Source organism: Papio anubis, chromosome 16, assembly GCF_008728515.1.
Source record: "Papio anubis isolate 15944 chromosome 16, Panubis1.0, whole genome shotgun sequence".
In the NCBI taxonomy this organism is placed as follows: Eukaryota; Metazoa; Chordata; class Mammalia; order Primates; family Cercopithecidae; genus Papio; species Papio anubis.
Genome location: NC_044991.1, coordinates 34561232 through 34583306, shown reverse-complemented (window position 1 = coordinate 34583306; position 22075 = coordinate 34561232). Strand labels below are relative to the sequence as shown.

The window sequence follows — 22075 nt, the reverse complement described above, 5'->3', positions numbered from 1 at the left end:
GGATGCCTGTAGCCCCAGCTACTTGGAAGGCTGAGATGGGAGGATTGCTTGAGCCCAGGAGATCAAGGTTGCAGTGAGCTGAGATAGCGCCACTGCACTCTAGCCTGGGTGACAGAGTAAGACCCTAACTTAAAAAAAAAAAAAAAAAGGCCGGGCGCGGTGGCTCAAGCCTGTAATCCCAGCACTTTGGGAGGCCGAGACGGGCGGATCACGAGGTCAGGAGATCGAGACCATCCTGGCTAACACGGTGAAACCCCGTCTCTACTAAAAAATACAAAAACTAGCCGGGTGAGGTGGCGGGCGCCTGTAGTCCCAGCTACTCGGGAGGCTGAGGCCGGAGAATGGCGGGAACCCGGGGGGCGGAGCTTGTAGTGAGCCGAGATCGGGCCACTGCACTCCAGCCTGGGCGACAGAGCGAGACTCCGTCTCAAAAAAAAAAAAAAAAGTTAAAAATAAAAATACCATATAGCAGTTCAACTTCTGGATATATACCCTACATGATTGAAGACAGATATTCAAACAAATACTTACAAATACTTATTCACAAATGTTCATAGAAGCACTATTCACAACCCGAATGTCTGTCCACTGATAAATGGATAAACACAAGGTGGTAGACCCACACAGTGGAATACTACTCAGCCACAACAAGAGTGACATTCTGACATGCTGCAACCCGCATGAACCTTGAAGACATTCTGCTAAGTGAGGGAAGTCAGACACAAAGGCCACATATTGGATGTTTCCATTTACATGGACTGTTCAAATAGGCAAATCCACAGAGGTAAAAAGTAGATTCGTGGTTGCCAGAGGCTGGAAGGAGGAAGGAAGGAACAGTGGCTAAATGGCTGCTAATGGTTTTCTTTTTGGAGCAAAGAAAATATTCTAAAACAATCTAAGTGATAATTCCGTAACTATGAATATGCTAAAACCATGGAATGAATTTTTAATAGGATGAATTTTATGGTACAAAAATTATATCTCAGCAAAGCTGTTATAAAATAACAAGTATCTTCTCTTCACAACAGCAGTACAGTTATTAAAATTAGGAAATTAACACACCTTGATATAATACTGTTTATAATTTATGTATCTTCATCAGATTTTGCTGTTGTTCCATTTAATGTCCTTTATAGCAAAAGAAAGTCTTTGATCATGTCTTGCCATCAGCTGTCATGTCTCATTTCCTTTAATATGAAACAATTCCTCAGTCTTTTTTTCCCACGACCTTGACTGTTTTTAAGAGTAAATTGTTTTATTAAATGACACTTAATTTGGGGTTCATCTGATAGATTCAGATGATGGGGTTTCATCAAGAATACCATCGGCCGGGCACGGTGGCTGAAGCTTGTAATCCCAGCACTTCGAGAGGCCAAGACGGGTGGATCACGAGGTCAGGAGATCGAGACCATCCTGGCTAACACGGTGAAACCTCGTCTCTACTAAAAAAAAATACAAACAACAACAACAACAACAAAAAAAAAAACTAGCCGGGCGAGGTGGCGGGCGCCTGTAGTCCCAGCTACTCGGGAGGCTGAGGCAGGAGAATGGCGTAAACCCAGCAGGCGGAGCTTGCAGTGAGCCGAGATCCGGCCACTGCACTCCAGCCTGGGCAACAGAGCGAGACTCCGTCTCAAAAAAAAAAAAAAAAAAGAATACCACTGCAGTGATGTACCTGTTCTGCGCGTCCTGCAAGAAGGCGTGGGTTTCAGTTTGTCCGATCACTGATGATGCTGGAGTTCATCCCTGGTTTAGGCGGCGTCTGCCAGGCCTCTCCACTGCCATGTTACCCTATTTCCTTTTGAAATTGCTAAGTATCTCATTGGAGATACTTTGAGACTAGGTAAATATCTTCTTACTCAACTTTCCACCCATTAATTTTAGCATCCATTGTTGATTTTTGCCTTAAAAATGGGATTTTTACATCAATCTCTAATTCTGTTTTTTCTTTTTTGAGATTGTATTTCCAATTCAAAAGATTCAGAGAGCTCTGTGTTCTTCAACAAAGTGTACACTTTGCTTGTTTTAAAGTGTCCCATGAGAACAGGCAAAGCAACCAGGCTTAATATTCCCTGTTTGCAGAAAAGAAAAAGACATCTTGCAGACTCATGGACTTAAAGCCAGCTTGTGTTTTGTAATTTGCCCTTCACCTTCTTAGATCTGGAGGGGCACATTGATGATTTGGCGATTAAAAAAAAAAAAAAGAAGAATAGTAAGGAGGCTCTCTGGACCTCATGGAAGATGACAGGGCCCTGGACCACTTTTACTTATTGAGGTTCCGAGTATATTGGGATATAAATATTATAGCAAAAATGAGTTATAACTATGGTGAAAAAAATGAACTGTGGTTGCCTGTGGGGCTGGACTGGGGGTGAGTTGGGGGTGGGACAGGATTGACTGGGAAGGGACGCCAGGCTTCTGAGGGCATGAATCCTGTGCATCTTGACAGGGGTACACATGTCCAAACTCACAGAAGGTGAGCTTTGGAGTGGATGTGACATTCTATATAAGTTTTACCCCCAAATCCCCATAAACATGGCTGGTAATGGTATGCATGCTGAGGTGTTTAGAGGCAAAGTGCTCTGATGCCAGCAACTTCATGTGAAATGCACGAAAAATGTGATAGACTGTGGTACAAAGGACAGAACTCAAATTCGTCTTGCTGCTCACCGATACAAATGCATATCTGATTACTTCCTCTGCCCCATGTCTATTTTATTTCATGTAAAAATGTAGAATCACTGAGCTACAGGAAAGCATAAGTGCCTGTTTCTCTGTCCTCCTCTCACATGTAAGGCTGATCAAAGGCTCAGAAGAATACAACTATTTGCCTCTTATCTACCCACACCTTTAAAAAATTTCCTCCTCTTTCTCCAATACCCACTCTTTTCGTTTTAAATATTGACATCCCCAGACCCTCTTCAGGAAAGGTATGGACCACAATTTTTCCTGTGGATCTATGGTCTTTCCTGGGCATGTCACTAACCTTGGCAAATCAACTTCCTAAAATGATTGAGGCTTGCCTCAGTCATGTTCTTTGATTTACAATTGATAGCATTAATTGTAGACTGTATGTGGTAGATCTATGGGGATTCGTTGTAAATACTATCAATTCTTCTATATATTTGAAACTTTAAATAATAGAAAGCTGAGGAGAAAATGAGTTACCAAAAGTTATGGTAAATTTTAGTTGTTTGCATTTATTTTATTTTATTTATTTTTTCGACATGGAGTTTTGCTCTTTTTGCCCAGGCTGGAGTGCAAAGGCATGATCTCTGCTTACTGCGGCCTCCACCTCCTGGGTTCAAGCGATTTTCCTGCCTCAGGCATGTGCCATCAAACCCAGATAATTTTTTTTTTTTTTTTTGAGACGGAGTCTCGCTCTGTCGCCCAGGCTGGAGTGTAGTGGCCTGATCACGGCTCACTGCAAGCTCCGCCTCCCGGGTTCAGGCCATTCTCCCGCCTCAGCCTCCCGAGCAGCTGGGACTACAGGCGACTGCCACCACGCCTGGCTAATTTTTTTGTGTTTTTAGTAGAGATGGGATTTCACCATATTGACCAGGCCCATCTCAAACTCCTGACCTCAGGTGATCCACCCACCTCAGCCTCCCAAAGTACTGGGATTACAGGCGTGAGCCACCATGCCTGGCCTAGTTGTTTGCGTTTAATGGGTAATGAATGCCTTTAATATACCAAAATACAGTGCAAAGAAGTTGTACCATTCCCAAGATAATTGTAGAGTTTATTAAAAATATTAATAGTGTCAAAGGTGTGGTTTATTCATGGGACACAAGTTTTTTTTTTTATTATTATACTTTAAGTTCTAGGGTACATGTGCACAACATGCAGGTTTGTTACATGTGTATACATGTGCCATGTTGGTGTGCTGCACCCATTAACTCATCATTTACATTAGGTATATCTCCTAATGCTATCCCTCCCCACTCCCCACTCCCCACAATAGGCCCCAGTGTGTGATGTTCCCCTTCCTGTGTCCAAGTGATCTCATTGTTCAATTCCCACCTATGAGTGAGAACATGCGGTGTTTGGTTTTCTGTTCTTGTGATAATTTGCTGAGAATGATGGTTTCCAGCTGCATCCATGTCCCTACAAAGGACACAAACTCATCCTTTTTTATGGCTGCATAGTATTCCATGGTGTATATGTGCCACATTTTCTTAATCCAGTCTGTCACTGAGGGACATTTGAGTTGATTCCAAGTCTTTGCTATTGTGAATAGTGCTGCAATAAACATATGTGTGCATATGTCTTTATAGCAGCATGATTTATAATCCTTTGGGTGTATACCCAGTAATGGGATGGCTGGGTCAAATGGTATTTCTAGTTCTAGATCCTTGAGGAATCGCCACACTGTTTTCCACAATGGTTGAACTAGTTTACAGTCCCACCAACAGTGTAAAAGTGTTCCTATTTCTCCACATCCTCTCTAGCACTTGTTGTTTCTTGACTTTTTAATGATTGCCATTCTAACTGGTGTGAAGTGGTATCTCATTGTGGTTTTGATTTGCATTTCTCTGATGGCGAGTGATGATGAGCATTTTTTCATGTGTCTGTTGGCTGTATGAATGTCTTCTTTTGAAAAGTGTCTTTTCATATCCTTTGCCCACTTTTTGATGGGGTTGTTTGTTTTTTTCTTGTAAATTTGTTTGAGTTCTTTGTAGGTTCTGGATATCAGCCCTTTGTCAGATGAGTAGATTGCAAAAATTTTCTCCCATTCTGTAGGTTGCCTGTTCACTCTGATGGTAGTTTCTTTTGCTGTGCAGAAGCTCTTTAGTTTAATTAGATCCCATTTGTCAATTTTGGCTTTTGTTGCTGTTGCTTTTGGTGTTTTGGACATGAAGTCCTTGCCCATGTCTATGTCCTGAATGGTATTGTCTAAGTTTTCTTCTAGGGTTTTTATGGTTTTAGGTCTAACATTTAAGTCTCTAATCCATCTTGAAATAATTTTCGTATAAGGAGTAAGGAAAGGATCCAGTTTCTGCTTTCTACTTATGGATAGCCAATTTTTCCAGCACCATTTATTAAATAGGGAATCCTTTCCCCATTTCTTGTTTTTTGTCAGGTTTGTCAAAGATCAGATGGCTGTAGATGTGTAGTATTATTTCTGAGGGCCCTGTTCTGTTCCATTGGTCTATATCTCTTTTTTGGTACCAGTACCATGCTGTTTTGGTTACTGTAGCCTTGTAGTATAGTTTGAAGTCAGGTAGTGTGATGCCTCCAGCTTTGTTCTTTTGGCTTAGGATTGTCTTGGCAATGCGGAGTCTTTTTTGGTTCCATGTGAACTTTAAAGCAGTTTTTTCCAATTCTGTGAAGAAAGTCATTGGTAGCTTAATGGGGATGGCATTGAATCTATAAATTACCTTAGGCAGTATGGCCATTTTCATGATATTGATTCTTCCTATCAATGAGCATGGTATATTCTTCCACTTGTTTGTGTCCTCTTTTATTTCCTGGAGCAGTGGTTTGTAGTTCTCCTTGAAGAGGTCCTTTATATCCCTTGTAAGTTGGATTCCTAGGTATTTTATTCTCTTTGAAGCTATTGTGAATGGGAGTTCATTCATGATTTGGCTCTCTGTTTGTCTGTTACTGGTGTGTAAGAATGCTTGTGATTTTTGCACATTGATTTTGTATCCTGAGACTTTGCTGAAGTTGCTTATCAGCTTATGGAGATCTTGGGCTGACATGATGGAGTTTTCTAAATATACAATCATGTCATCTGCAAACAGGGACAATTAGACTTCTTCTTTTCCTAACCGAATACACTTTATTTCTTTTTCTTGCCTGATTGCCCTAGCCAGAACTTCCAACACTATGTTGAATAGGAGTGGTGAGAGAGGGCATCCCTGTCTTGTGCCAGTTTTCAAAGGGAATGCTTCCAGTTTTTGCCCATTCAGCATGATATTGGCTGTGGGTTTGTCATAAATAGCTCTTATTATTTTGAGATATGTTCCATCAATACCAAATTTATTGAGAGTTTTTAGCATGAAGGGCTGTTGAATTTTGTCAAAGGCCTTTTCTGCATCTATTGAGATAATCATGTGGTTTTTGTCATTGGTTCCGGATTACATTTATTGATTTGCATATGTCGAACCAGTCTTGCATCCCAGGGATAAAGCTCACTTGATCATTGGTGGATAAGCTTTTTGATGTGCTGCTGGATTCGGTTTGCCAGTATTTTATTGAGGATTTTTGCATTGATGTTCATCAGGGATATTGGTCTAAAATTATCTTTTTTTTGTTGTGTTTCTGCCAGGCTTTGGTATCAGGATGATGTTGGCCTCATAAAATGAGTTAGGGAGGTTTCCCTCTTTTTCTATTGATTGGAATAATTTCAGAAGGAATGGTACCAGCTCCTCCTTGTACCTCTGGTAGAATTCGGCTGTGAATCCGTCTGGTCCTGGACTTTTTTGGGTTGGTAGGCTATTAATTATTGCCTCAATTTCAGAGCCTGCTATTGGTCTATTCAGGGATTCAACTTCTTCCTGGTTTAGTGCTGGAAGAGTGTAAGTGTCCAGGAAATTATCCATTTCTTCTAGGTTTTCTAGTTTATTTGCATAGAGGTGTTTATAGTATTCTCTGATGGTAGTTTGTATTTCTGTGGGGTTGATGGTGATATCCGCTTTATCATTTTTTATTGCGTCTATTTGATTCTTCTCTCTTTTCTTCTTTATTAGTCTTGCTAGAGGCCTATCAATTTTGTTGATCTTTTCAAAAAACCAGCTCCTGGATTCATTGATTTTTTGAAGGGTTTTTTGTGTCTCTATCTCCTTCAGTTCTGCTCTGATCTTAGTTATTTCTTGTCTTCTGCTAGCTTTTGAATGTGTTTGCTCTTGCTTCTCTAGTTCTTTTAATTGTGATGTTAGGGTGTCAATTTTAGATCTTTCCTGCTTTCTCTTGTGGGCATTTAGTGCTATAAATTTCCCTCTACACACTGCTTTAAATGTGTCCCAGAGATTCTGGTATATTGTATCTTTGTTCTCATTGGTTTCAAAGAACATCTTTATTTCTGCCTTCATTTCGTTATGTACCCAGTAGTCATTCAGAAGCAGGTTGTTCATTTCCATGTAGTTGAGTGGTTTTGATTGAGTTTCTTATTCCTGAGTTCTAGTTTGATTACACTGTAGTCTGAGAGACAGTTTGTTATAATTTCTGTTCTTTTACATTTGCTGAGGAGTGCTTTACTTCCAACTATGTGGTCAATTTTGGAATAAGAGTGATGTGGTGCTGAGAAGAATGTATATTCTGTTGATTTGGGGTGGAGAGTTCTGTAGATGTCTATTAGGTCCGCTGGGTTCAGAGTTGAGTTCAATTCCTGGATATCTTTGTTAACTTTCTGTCTTGTTGATCTGTCTCATGTTGACAGTGGGGTGTTAAAGTCTCCCATTATTATTGTATGGGAGTCTAAGTCTCTTTGTAAGTCTCTAAGGACTTGCTTTATGAATCTGGGTCCTCCTATATTGGGTGCATATATATTTAGGATAGTTAGCTCTTTCTGATGAATTGATCCCTTTACCATTATGTAATGGCCTTCTTTGTCTCTTTTGACCTTTGATGGTTTAAAGTCTGTTTTATCAGAGACTAGGATTGCAACCCCTGCTTTTTTTTGTTTTCCATTTCCTTGGTAGATCTTCCTCCATCCCTTTATTTTGAGCCTATGTGTGTCTCTGCATGTGAGATGGGTCTCCTGAATACAGCAAACTGATGGGTCTTGACTCTTTATCCAATTTGCCAGTCTGTGTCTTTTAATTGGACCATTTAGTCCATTTACATTTAAGGTTAATATTGTTATGTGTGAACTTGATCTTGTCATTATTATATTAGCTGGTTATTTTGCTCGTTAGTTGATGCAGTTTCTTCCTAGCATCGATGGTCTTTACATTTTGGCATGTTTTTGCAATGGCTGGTACCAGTTGTTCCTTTCCATGTTTAGTGCTTCCTTCAGGATCTCTTGTAGGGTAGGCCTGGTGGTGACAAAATCTCTAAGCATTTGCTTGTCTGTAAAGGATGGATTCACAGCCGAGTTCTACCAGAGGTACAAGGAGGAGCTGGTACCATTCCTTCTGAAACTTAGTTTGACTGAATATGAAATTCTGGGTGAAAATTCTTTTCTTTAATAATGTTGAATATTGGCCCCCACTCTCTTCTGGCTTGGAGAGTTTCTCCGGAGAGATCTGCTGTTAGTCTGATGGGCTTCTCTTTGTGGGTAACCTGACCTTTTTCTCTGGCTGCCCTTAACATTTTTTCCTTCATTTCAACTTTGGTGAATCTGACAATTATGTGTCTTGGAGTTGCTCTTCTCGAGAAGTGTCTTTGTGGCGTTCTCTGTATTTCCTGAATTTGAATGTTGGCCTGCCTTACTAGGTTGGGGAAGTTCTCCTGGATGATATCCTGCAGAATGTCTTCCAACTTGGTTCCATTTTCCCCGTTACTTTCTGGCACACCAGTCAGACGTAGATTTGGTCTTTTCACATAATCCCATATTTCTTGGGGGCTTTGTTCATTTCTTTTTACTCTTTTTTCTCTATACTTCTCTTCTCACTTCATTTCATTCATTTGATCTTCAATCACTGATACTCTTTCTTCCAGTTGATCAAGTCAGTTACTGAAGCTTGTGCATTTTTCATGTAGTTCTCGTGTCATGATTGTCATCTCTATCAGTTTGTTTATGGTCTTCTCTGCATTGATTATTCTAGTTATCCATTCATCCATTCTTTTTTCAAGGTTTTTAGTTTCTTTGCGCTGGGTACATAGTTCCTCCTTTAGCTCTGAGAAGCTTGATTGACTGAAGCCTTCTTCTTTCAGCTCGTCAAAGTCATTCTCTGTCCAGCTTTGTTCCATTGCTGGTGATGAGCTGCGTTCCTTTGGAGGGGAAGTGCGCTCTGATTTTTTGAATTTTCAGCTTTTCTGCGCTGCTTTTTCCCCATCTTTGTGGTTTTATCTGCCTTTGGTCTTTGATGATGATGATGTAATGATGGGGTTTTGGTGTGGTTGTCCTTTCTGTTTGTTAGTTTTCCTTCTAACAGTCAGGACCCTCAGCTACAGGTCTGTTGGAGTTTGCTTGAGGTCCACTCCGGACCCTGTTTACCTGGGTATCAGCAGCGGAGGCTGCAGAAGATAGAATATTGCTGAACAGCGACTGTTGCTGTCTGATTCTTCCTCTGGAAGCTTCGTCTCAGAGGTGTACCTAGCTGTGTGAGGTGTGAGGTGTCGGTCTGCACCTAGTGGGGGATATCTCCCAGTTAGGCTACTCAGGGGTCAGCGACCCAGTTGAGCAGGCAGTCTGTCCGTTCTCAGATCTCAACCTTCGTGCTGGGAGAACCACTGCTCTCTTCAAAACTGTCAGACAGGGACTTTTACATCTGCAGAGGTATCTGCTGCTTTTTGTTTAGCTATGCCCTGTCCCCAGAGGTGGTGTCTATAGAAACAGGCAGGCCTCCTTGAGCTGTGGTGGGCCCCACCCAATTCGAGCTTCCTAGCGGCTTTGTTTACCTACTTAAGCCTCAGCAATGGTGGGTGCCCCTCCCCCAGCCTCGCTGCTGCCTTGCAGTTAGATCTCAGACTGCTGTGCTAGCAATGAGGGAGGCTCCGTGGGTGTGGGACCCTGCAGGCCAGGTGTGGGATATAATCTCCTGGTGTGCCATTTGCTAAGACCTTTGGCAAAGCGCAGTATTAGGGTGGGAGTTACCCAATTTTCCAGGTGTTGTGTGTCTCGGTTTCCCTTGGCTAGGAAAAGGAATTCCCTTCCCCCTTGCGCTTCCCAGGTGAGGCAATGCCTCGCCCTGCTTCAGCTCTTGCTGATCAGGCTGCACCCGCTGACCAGCACCAACTGTCCGACATGCCCCAGTGAGATGAACCCGGTACCTCAGTTGAAAATGCAGAAATCACCCATCTTCTGTGTCACTCACGCTGGGAGCTGGGGCAGGAGCTGTTCCTATTCAGCCATCTTGGGCACCCCCCCAATGTTTTTTTTTTGTGACAGAGTCTCACTCTATCACCCAAGCTAGAGTGCAGTGGCGCGATCTTGGCTCATTGCAACCTCCACCTCCTGGGTTCAAGCAATTCTTCTGCCTCAGCCTCTTGAGTACCTGGGATTACAGGTGCCTGCCACCATGCCTAGCTAATTTTTGTATTTTTAGTAGAGGCGGGGATTTCACCATATAGGCCAGGCTGGTCTTGAACTCCTGACCTCAGGTGATCCGCCCACCTTGGCCTCCCAAAGTGCTGGGATTACAAGTGTGAGCCACTGCTCCTGGCTAGGACAGAAGTTTAAAGTTGTATAAAGAACTTTAACATTTTAAAATTCTGACAGTGTAACTCAGAATTACACGCTTTATACCAGCAGAGACTTTTATACAAACTTTGGAGATCTCTCCGAAGTCTGAATTTGTTGAGGCCTCAGATAACATGGCCCTTGTGTCCCATGAGCTCTGATGTTGGCAGTTGATTCTAAGTGGGCTCCCACCACGTTGCACAGAGCAGAAGCAATGCCAGGATGCAGTTTGTACATATGGGACCCCTGACTTGTTGCCTGGCTCACTCAAAGGCCTGCCGGCACTCTCCTGTGCCTGCAAATGACAAAGCTTTAGCATTCACCAAGCGGGATGTGACAGGTCCTTCCCATCTCTTTCTATTCATGGCTTCAATTAATAATTAGTCGCCTGAAAAATGAGCCAATCTGTCTCATGGAGGGTAAGAACCATGAGCCAAGGCAATTAGCATCTTGGTTCTGGCTGCCTTGGGAATTTAATTTAGTCACACAGCCCATTTAAGGTTTCCAAATCTTGTTGTCTCCTGAAGGGGGAAGTCATGATTGTTAAATGAGGGGAACACCCCCCGGGGACCCATATGTTGAGGATGGGCTGCGTCCTAGGCTGGCCTGGGGCACGGGGCTGGGCAGCTTTTGTGGTGTCCACATGCCTACTCTATTCTTCTCCAGGACTCAGCAGCTGGCTCCAGGCAGCACAGCCCTTAACCACTCGTGGAGGGAGTGGCCACTGCCCCCAAATAGTTGCACACTTGAGCAGTCCTTTTGTCTGCTTAGAAGACATTCCAACTGCCCATAAGCAGTTGGTCTTTGCACAAAGGAGGGTGTCCATGGAGCAAGGCAGTCTGTCTGTGCAGCATATTGTTGAGTGGTTGTGAATCTGCAAGCCGGCAGTTAGTAAGTCATCCCCAGCACGGAAGGTGAGCATGGAATGGATGCAAGGCTGGGGAGGACAGAGGCTGAGGAGAGGACTCAAGGAGAGGATTAAGCCAGACAATTTAATTAGAGAGATGTGAAGAGTCACAGAATCAAGATATTGGGGCTCCAGGGGGAACTTAAGGAATGATCTAGGTCTTTTCTCTCTCAGGAACTACTCAAGCCTGATACTGAATCCTCTTTTATTTATTTGTACGTACTGTTTTCTTTACAGACGGGGTCTCACTCTGTTGTCGAGCTGCAGTGCAGTGGTGCAATCATAGCTCACTGCAGCCTTGACCTCCTAGGCTTAAGCAATCCTCTTGCCTTAGCCTCCTGAGTAGCTGGGGCTACAGGCATGCGCTCCCTTACTCTGCTAATTTAGTTTTATTTTAACTTTTTTGTAGATACGCGTCTCACTATGTTGCCCAGGCAGGTCTTGAACTCCTGGCCTCAAGTAATCCTCCCACTTCGGCTTCCCAAAGTGCTGGGATTACAGGTGTGAGGCAGGGCATCCAGCAGAATTCTCTTTCGGAGAAATTCCAAGGCCTGGATTTAACAACTGTTGCTGGGAGAACGTTCTTTGAATCATTCTGATTAAAAAATCTGCTTCTCCTTTCACAAGTGGTCATCAAGAACAGCTGGTTTCTGTCTAAGAGGCTTCCGAGATTTGCAAAATGGTGGCTAATGATGACAACAGCAACAGCAGGGAGCACAGAAAACTCCACAGGCCTGGGCTGGGTTCATCGCACAGCCTCCATCTCTGGACGTCCTGTGAGGATCCTGTTATTATCCACATTTTAGAGATGAGGAAACTGAGGCTTAAAAGGGCTAAGTGACCAGCCCATTGACACAGCGATTCGAGCTTAGGCTGGCTCATCCCAGGCCTGGACTGCCCACCTCTCTCTCCTTTTGCAGCCGACCTGGCTGCCAGCTCTCGTCCTTCCTCTGCAGGGTTTGACTTTTCCCTCCTCTGTTCCCCAGGCTGTCCCGGGCACTGCCTGGAGTCTCACGGTATGCAGGGCCAGGCAGAGGAGCTGCTGACTGCAGCTTCGCTGTAATCTACCGATCCTTACAGCAGCTCGCACCGGGCTGGCACAGCTAACACGTGCGCACGGGGATGCGCGGAAAACCGAGTGACGCCAGCAAAGAGCCAGGGAGAGCATGGAAGAGCTCGAAAATCAACGTAACGCTGTTGGAGATGAGGGAGCACAGCACAATTTTGAGAGCCAAACAAAGCGGGGACAGAGAGATGTTGCCTCGAGATGTGGCCTCAGAAGGTCTTGTCGAAGCGATGAAAAGGAGGAGGTTCCCGGGGATACTGGAGCCGGAAGATGCGGCGAGGGTCCGGGTTAGCAAACGGGGCAGAGTCGGAGGCCCAGGACGCCAGGCCCTGGGGGTGCTGTCGCGGAGCGACGGCGGAGGCCGGGGTGGTGGGCGCCCCGGGTAGTGGGAGGCGGGAGTGCTCTCCCAGGTGGGCTTGGAGGGGCCTCGACCCAGACACCCAGGGCCGGCCGGCGCACCCACATGATGTTCTGGAAGCGTCTCTGCAGCCTAGTCGGTGTCTGGCGGAAGCTGGGCGTGGTTAGCCTGGCAGCCTGGCTTTGCGGACTCACCTCCGAGCCTCTTCCTCCAGTGCCTTCCCTCCCCCGCCAGCCCCCAACTGGAGGGGCTTGGGCTGCACCCTCACTGAGGACGCGGTTTTCCAGGAGCAGGGATCCTGGAGTGGACTCTCCCGCATCCGGGGGGCACATCAGCGCTCTCGGCTCCCCCATGGGGACACACTCACTGAGGTCACGCGACCCGAAACCAAATGACCCACCACCACGACAGCCGCATCGTTTCCCCCCGGTGATTTAAAGGAAGGGTTTTTAGTGGTGGGTCCAGGAGGTTTTGGAGTGAGAGAACTAAGGGGGTGAGGCCCGAGGGAGGGAGGCGCATGGAAGCCGCCGCCTCTGACTGTCTTAGGGTGTGCCCAGGCCCAGAGATGATGCCCAGGCCCCTGAAGGGAGTGAAGCGGAGGCCGTGCTGGAGGCGAAGGTCAGCGCGGCCTGATTATTCTCCCACGGTGACTCGGAAGGTGACTCGGGAGTCCGGGCCCTCTCCTGCCTGTGGCGCCGTCCAGCCCTGGTCCCCCCAGGCTGTGGCTGCAGCCAGTGCGTGTAAAAGGAAGAACCCGGTGATGATTTTTCCTTGCGGGAGATAAACCCATGGAGGGGTCTGGAGCCACAGGGAAGGTGTGTGGCATGCAGGATCTAAAGCTGCAGAGCAGAGAGCTGAAGACAGTCTCCCTCCTCCGTGGTCCCTGGATCTGGAGAAGCACGGAAGGTGCCCAGAGGCTCTGGTGCCCATTTTGCTGAGGCGTTGCTGGGGCAGGAGGTAGAAAGGTGGCATCAGTGGATGGGTGGCATCCCGTGTCCTGTGGCCGTCACAGGGCCAGTATCCAAATGGAACCCACGAATAACCCAACATTCCCAACAACTGAGGGTAGTAGCATTGTGTTTAAACGTTTTGGGTCTGAATCAGACAGTGCAGGGTTCCAAAGCCCACTTAGTCAGTTTTAAATGGATTCTCTGAAAGCAATCCCTATGGGTAGGATTGGGTGCAAGTGGTGAATGTGGTCCTGGAAGGCAGCTGCGGGGAGGGGATGTGAGAGGGAGGGAAGCTAGCCGGGGAGTGTTCATTGACACAGGTTTCCACTGTGGGCAGCAGGGGCTCACACCTGCTAGGGACCCCCAGGACCATGTGCGGACCATACCTCAGCATTGTCTTACCTGGCAGGTGGGGAAGCTGGGGTCTTGATCCACTAACACTAAGCGGCTGAGGCTGCCCCGGGGGTGTTAGCCCCTTGGCCGTCCCACCTGCCCTCATGTGGGCTTGGCTGGGTTCCTGGGCAGAGAATGCCTCAGAGACTCGCAGTTGCTCTGTTGGGAGGATGGGGCAGCTGCCCGGGACCCTGCCTTCCCCACTGCCCATCCTCTCAGTTTCTCCTTGCATGCTGGCAGGATTCTGAGAGCTTTGCCCAGGGGTAATGTGGCCTGGCATGGCCTCTGCCTTCCTGCGTGGGGCTCCCTGGTCATGGAGTGTGCATTGCCGGTGGCGAGCCAGCGCACAGGGTCCTGGACCAGCGATGCACGGGGGCCAATGGGGAAATGCTCACCTTCCTCCCCAGGACTGTTCTCAGACACACTCCCAAAGGCAGAAAGAGGAGCTGACTCAATATCCCACCCCACCTCTGTCAGCTCTGCCTCCCCAGCCTTACTCCTGCCCCTGGGTTCCCTCCGGGGTTGACAGCCTGCATCTGGCTGGGGTCAGGCTCTGCTCTCTGAGGACTGGAGCCAGAAGACGTGGCAAGGGTCTGGGTTAGCAAATGGGGCAGAGTCGGAGGCCCAGGACGTGATGACAGTGCAGAGCTGTTTGCATTGGTGCCAGACTAAGGGAGACCTTCCGGGACGGTGTGGGTGTGGTTTTGTGGGCATGTGAGGCAGGGCCATGGTCTTAGCTGCATCAGCACTGTGCTGTAGGGTGAGAAAGGATGGGCAAGGCATCAACCCTTCAAGTGCATCAACAACATCCCCACATCCACTTGTAGTCAGAGAGCAAAACTGTCGAGGACAGTGGCTGGACAGGCATAGGGAAAGTCCAGGAAGGTGTCACCCACTGACTTCTTCTCTCCATGTGGGGGTTCATGGCCACAGTAGGGACCAGTACCAGAGCTCCTGGGCATCCCCAGCAGTTCCTTGCTAAGGGGATCATGGTGGCAAGTCCAGGGAGAGCTCTGACCTCAACACAGGGGCAGAACACTTGGGACCCACCCACAGTACCTTGTGATGTTCTAGGGACCATCGAAAAGGTAAAAAAGAAACTGATTCAGCCAAATAACTAGTTGTTTTCTTCTGTGCTACTATTGCAAAGTGTTAACTATTTTTAAAACTTGATATTTTGAAATAATTTTAGATTTATAGCTGAGTTGCAGGCGTAGTACAAAGTTCCCAAATACCCTTTACCCAGTTTCCCCAAATGTTAGCAACTTACATAGCTATGTGACATTGATCAAAACGAAGAATTTACCCTTGTGCAATGCCATTTACTCAATGACACACTTCAGTTGGGTTTCACCAGTTTTTCCACCAATGTAATTTTTCTATTTCAGAATTGAATCCAGGTTGCCCTGCAGTATTCAGTCATCATGTCTCTCTCAATCTTTCATTTGTCACTCAGTCTTTCCTTGTTTTTCATGACTTTGAACTTTACAACTGTACATTTACTAACTTTTAAAAACTGAGCTGGCTGAAAACTAGGTTGGTGGTTTTATTTCTGGGACTGTGCAGACGCAGCGATGATTTGGTCATTCTGGTACAGGACAGTCAAGGACATCTATGGTTTTCCTGGGCATGGTGCATTGCTCAAGATTTCCAAAGCCAAACTGCATGTCACAGTTCTATGTACATGTGCCTTGATGCACTTCTTGGACTGGTGCTCCTGTGAAAACAGACAGCAGTAGGGTGCTAGGACTGCAGCTGAACTTGGTGATGGTTGTCCTGAATGCTTGTGCTTTGGTAGAAAGGGCCCATTTGAGTCCCGACAAACCTACTCACTCCAGCATGACACAATGTGGCTCTCCCTCCTCCCTCCTCTCTCCTCCCTGCACTTGTGTGGCTCGGCCCACTCCTCCTAGAGGATTCCCTGTTGGCTTACGCTCCCATGCGGGTGTCCAACTGGTGGCTCAATGCCAGTCTAGGCTGGGTGTGATGTTCCCTTCCGGGCCTTATCACGCTGCCACACATGGGTGTCCAGGCCTTCCTGTGCCCCCTGCACAGATGCAGCCCCATGGCACTGACCGAGAGCAGCTCCTTGGGTTGCAGAATTGATTCCTCCATCTCCTTTTGGAGTAAGTGTTGCTCTCCACATGAATGGTAATCAGATTTTCTCTCCCTTTGATTTTATGTTCGTTCATGTCTGTTCCACCCAGATTCGCAAAGGAATTATTTACCTGTCTTTAGAGTTCCGTAGTTTTCCTAGCCTATGTCTTGGTGCTGGTCCTTTTGGGTTGATATTCTCAGGTGCTCACTGTGCTCTCTCAGAATGTAGTTTCAACTCTTTTTCATTGTTTTCTGAATTCTAAATTATGGGAAAATTTCTTTCTTTCTTTTTTTTGCCATTGCAGAGTTCAGTATTTGTTCTGCTATTTTGCTTCGGGCTTTTTCTCTAGACACTTTATTACCTATATGCTGAATCATTTCTAGCTACTTGTCATTTCCTTAAAAGTCCTTTTTATTTTTTCCTTTATGTCCTTAACAGCTAAAACAAATTCCTCCTATTTCTCTCAGTGCATTGACTGCCTGTTATTTGCTCTTGTGTTCCTTCCAGTTTAGCCCTCATTTCTGAGATGATTTTCATTTGTCCTGAATTCTTTCCCAAGTCATCCTTTTTCCAGGTTTCCCTTGCTTCCCTCTTCTCCCTCCACACAGATGCTGTTATCACGCAGGGCTGTGGCCATGGTGATCGCCCCCACTTGCTTGTATGTAGGGCCTAGGGGGTGGGGACTGTATCATCTAGTTTTGTTGTGAATTTGTCCATGTGTTTTTGGTTTTACTATCTAATTTCCATGTTATTTTTGTGTACGATTCAAGGAGATTCAAAACCCAGGTCACTGCTGCCATCTTCCTAGAATCCCCTTAAATCCTCATGGATTTGCTGACATTGGGAGCATCCTGAAAGCATCCCCATGCTAAGGTGGCTGCAGTAACAGGTACAATGAGAAATGATGGTGGGTCCCATAAATGCCCTCAATTCGACTTCCTCCCAGTACAGCCTGACAGCAAAGATGTGCAGGAGGGAAGTTAGAATGGTCTCAAATGACTGTGGTTATAGTTTACTCTTGCAAATTTCACAAAAACATGTAACCACATGAACACATCCCAAGACCTTGGAAAGGGCAGCTGTCCACCATTTTGATAAGGATTAAGTAGATCAGGGTACATCCATAAGATGTAATGGTATGCAGCCATGGAAAATAATCTTTCTGAATTTAAAAATAATCTTTTCATAATAATGAATGTGCATTATAGAAAATTAGAAAATATAGGCCACAAAGCGTAAAGAAAATAAGAAAATAACACCCAGAGGTTATCACTAACACCTTAGCATATATCCTTCCACATTTTGACATACTTTGACGATGTTGCATGCAAAGTGAAAAAAAAAATCAGTACAAGTCGCATCTACAATGTGATATTGGGTTGTAAAATTGTGTATGTTTTGAAAAGTATTAAAATACAATAGACCAAAAATGTTAACAGGGCTTATTTGTGGATCATAGGCTTAGTGGTGATTGTTCTTTTCTTATTTCCTATATTTTCCACAACAGGAATGCAGACTTTTATGATCATTAAAAATGAATTATTTGAAAAAGTAATTATGGTGATTTCAGAAGTGAGGTTGGGTTGTCAGTGTGTGTGAAATCGGATGAGCAGCTTATTTTGTGTCTGCTGATTATGTGTCTGTATTATGTTGTTTCAGGTTCTCCCCCCTCCAAAAAGAATCAAATCAGATTGTGAATTTATTCCCTGACATTAACACGTGGCATTACAGGAGCATGCACATCACATGGTCAATTTATTGGCATGAGGATTATATCATCAGGGAATAAATGGGAAATTCTCAAGGTACTTTGTTCCAGTAATCAGGACTTTATTTATCTCTAAGCTAAAAGAGGGGATTGAATTCTTTAATGATGATCAGAAAATGCTTTTAGGAAGATTCCTTTCCTATTAAACAATTTCTTAAAGTTGCAGTAAATGTTATGTGGCCTGTCCATTCCCAAGGAAGCCTGTAGAGGGCTTGGCAGCACACTTTCCTTTGTCTTCAAAACCATTGGAAAGAATGTCACAGGAGTCGTGGAGGAAAAATAATTACAAAGAGGAAAAGGTTAATCAAGGGGCAGTTAATGTTACTGATGACATATTGGTAAGGTTCTCCAGGCCCAATTCCTTTTGGGGGACTTTGGCTTCCCAAGCAAATGCCACTTGGTGATATGGCTCCCAACACTGGCCACCTGAGTGTTCCCTACACTACTGGAGAAATTTAGGCCTTAAATTAAAATCAGAGTCATGCAACTTGATTATATTTTGGCAGTTTGATTTAAGTGCAAGTTCTTTGAGATGTAAGAATGTGGTTGGTTTTTAGTGATGTAAACTAAAAGGTCTGGTACTTCCAGGTAGCCCAGCCCTGGAAGGCCTGTAGGCTTCCAGTGAGAAAACTGGAGACCACACTCACTCGTCTCACTGCCCTTTCTTTGGGGCTGCCTGTGATACCGGGTTATTCCCCTCCCTGCGTGCCACTGTGCTTACCCTGTTGGAATATGATGGTGGACTTGCCAGAGGAGAGGACCATGCTTTACAGGAACAGCAGTCCCCTCCTTACTGGTTGAGGCAGCCAGCAGGCACCCCTATCCATGAGCCACAGCTTAGCTAAGGCAACCCAGTCCAGCTGCGTGCCCTCTCTCTGCTTCTGGGGAGGTTGGAAGGACCGGGGCATTCATGCTTGTTTCTAGGGGCCCTTACTGGATCTCTGGATCAAGACCTACTCAGGGCAGAAAGACTCTACTCTGGGTTCCATGTTAGGACTGATGGATGCATCTTTACTCAGATGCAGACAGTGGACAATTAAAACTCTGACCTGAGAGTGAGCCACAGCCTTGGTATTCATAAATGCTCTGCTTGGTCCTTCACATTTGTGAACCATACAGGGGAAGCTAAGTTGTGAGCAGTGCACCTTCACAAGCAAAGCCTCGACTGAAATATTCTGTAACAATTGGCTGGTCACTCCTAAGCGTAATCTACCCCTTTCAGAACACTGGGGATGACTTTAGAGACATCGAAGCCTCCTGATGAGAAATAGTGTCCACTCACTGGGAGAACTGAAATATCAGCGGATTTCTATGCAAATCTCACAGAGTCCTTCTGGTGTCCTAGGTGTTTGCTCACATATAAGGGACTTTCTGGTAGGAAGAGAGTCTCTTTACATTCTTTATTATATGATCCTGGTGGCTTTGTAGAGAGATGGTACAGCTGAAAGATCATGCCCTGGGGCGCCAGTGTGTGTGTGAATGCTCTGTGACCTTGGGCTAACTGCTTAGCCTCTCTGAGCCTTAGCTGCATCAGCTTTGAAAAAGAGGATGATAAAATGGAGTCACCTTATTTGACTTTTATAAATACAATGACACTAGTTGTGGGGATGGGAAGAGAGAGTCGGGGAAAGAGAAATAGAGAGAGAGAGAGAGAGAGAGAGAGAGAAAGAAAGAATGAGAATGAATGATAAACAATGTAAACAACAGTGGGGAGTGGACCAACGCCCAGCCTGGCAAGCGCGAGCCCAGACAGCCTTCCCTCCTGGCTATTGGCAGCCTCCGCATGGAAGCCTGTCGTTGCCTTCTTAATGATGAGAGATGTTCTGGGGGCACTCCAGGATTCCTGGACATGGGATCGTCTTCACAGCTGTGTCTATTGAAAGCTGAAGTTTCAGTCTCCCCGCTCCCCTCCCTCCCCAAGTGACTTCCCAGGGGAAATTCAAGGGCACCTGTGACTGCATGGCTGCTTTCCTTTCCTTTACTCAATGCCGTCCTCTGGTGAGAGCCGTATCTCATGCCAGGATACATGAGGTGCTCCGTAGTGGTGTGTTTTCCCTCCTGGGTGGTAGTTTTATTTAAATTTGAAGTCATAAGGATCACTAAATAGAACCATGAGGCAACCACTCTGGGCACCTGCTGGGGATATCCACAAGAGCTGACCACAGGTGCCCCCTGCACCCAGCAAGTCCTTGGCTGGACAGTCATGCAACAGGCATGGGGATGTGTGGCCACCAAGCCCTCCAGGGCAGAACTGTTTGTAATAGTCCCAAATGGGAGAGATGGCAAATGCCCACCAATGGGGCAGCATGGATAAATGGATACCCACACATCTACGGCGATGAGTGAGCCCCAGCACCCGTGAGTTCACCAGCATAATGTTGGGTGGAAGAAGCCAGGAGGAAGGGCATTCACATTCTACGATTCCAGCTACACTACGTTCAAAAACGGACAGAGCTAGGCTGTGGTGCTGGAAGCCGGGACAGTGGGATCCTTGCATGTGGCGGGTGGTGCTGGTAGGTTCTGGTAATTTTCTCTTCTTGATCTGGGTGTAAACATTTTGTGAAAATTCAATGAGCTGTACATTTATGATTGGTACATTTATGATTTTGTATGAATATTATACTTTCATAAAAACTACTTTAAAAATATGATTGTGAACTTTTTTTTTAACCCATTTTCTGTCAATTAGCACTGAACTGCTCACTATCTAATGAGTGGTGCTAGTTTTGACTTGCTAGCTACACTGTCCTGAGACAGAGAGGGTTTTCTGTGCTTTGTATGACCCACTCTGGAACCAGGGAGGGACGGGGAGCACTCGGAAAACGTGTGCCGACAGATGCTGGACATCCCCGTGCTGGTGGAGGCACGCTCATTCCTCAGCAAAATACCCATGTGGGGTGTTGACAGGAGAGAGGACAGAAAGGGGCAAAGGATTTGTCTCTGCGAGCATTCCTGGAGCTACTTCACCTTGGCCAAGCCCCCGCCCAGTCCTCTCCTAACGTGGACAGACCAAGGGGCAGAAACTCGTCAGCCAAAGAATTTCCAAGCTAGGGGTTGATAAATGCTTGGATAATTCGCCCATGAACACGGTGGAGTCTTCTTCACTTGCCATCACGGGGGGCTAAGTACCCCAGTTTTTTTGGAGAGAATTGTGCCATTGCGGTGTGAATTTCAAGAGATTTTAAACAGAAGGCAGAGTAACAGTGTGGTTTGGGAAGCTTCAAAGATAGTCGTCCTGGTGCGGTTTCTTCCACTAAAAGAGCGGGGACGCCATGGACCTGCTCACTAAATTCCAGTCCTGACACAGCTCTGCCAGGCACTCTCCACATCAGGGCAGATGGGCAGGAGGAGTTTACACAGCGATCTAGGGGCCGTTAGAGCATTGAGGGCTCCATTGCTGTCTCTTGTCTCTGTTTCCCACACTATGCTGAGCGCTGGTAACATGATGATGAACTTGAAGTAAATAATGTATATAGTGGTTCATTTCCAAGACATAGTGCCTTGAATCAGTTTAGGTCAGCAAACTACAGAAGAGACAGGATATACTAGGCCCCTGCTTGGAGAGCCGATGCCTTTTTGATGCCTCTCGCCCCCTTAATTGCCCTCACCAGAACCAAAGAAGTTTAGTTGAAGATGAAAGTTTACTAGCCTGCAAAATAGCTCACTTTGTCTGTTCTTATCAGCCTGACCAGTTACTTAGGTCATAAGTCAAATACTTGAGGAACCCTTGAGCTAACTAGGATTGCAATGCATTGTGGCTGCAACAAGATGCAGCATGACCACTCTAAAGAAAATGCCTAAAACCCCTACCCAACAACCAATAGGTGACGTCCAGGAAGACTGTGACCCCCATAGTACTTGGCATTTGAGGAACCGGGGGAGGGGCCTGTGCACTAGAGGATAACTTGCTTGTTGAAACTGTGCTGGGTGCGCCTGTCCGTCAGATACCCGATCTTGCAAGACTGTCATTAAGATTCTCACTTTTGCAGTTCTCCGGGTCTCTGAGTCCATTCTTTGGGTTTGGACGAGTGAATTTGTTTCTCATAAAGTGAAGTAGGTGTGGTTCCTGCCCCCAGGTGGCTGTGTCCAGGTCTTCCTTGGTGGTGCTCCCCTGGTCCTGGTCCTGGTTCTGCTGCCATCCTGTAGAATAATCTTCAACCTTTCAGCCACTCAAATACCCTTGGTGTCCATGGTGTCTGAACAGCTCATGTAAGTGCAGGCAGCCCTAGGGGCTCCGTGCATCG

At 45.9% G+C, this 22075-nt stretch overlaps 1 long non-coding RNA gene across 1 annotated transcript; it reads left to right on the top strand.

The window, feature by feature from the left end:
* The first annotated feature begins 13941 nt into the window (after positions 1–13941).
* Positions 13942–20482, top strand: LOC116270774. The gene is made up of 2 exons (XR_004178980.1): positions 13942–16116; positions 16834–20482. It is a non-coding gene; the product is annotated as an uncharacterized LOC116270774 (long non-coding RNA).
* The last annotated feature ends 1593 nt before the right edge of the window (positions 20483–22075 follow it).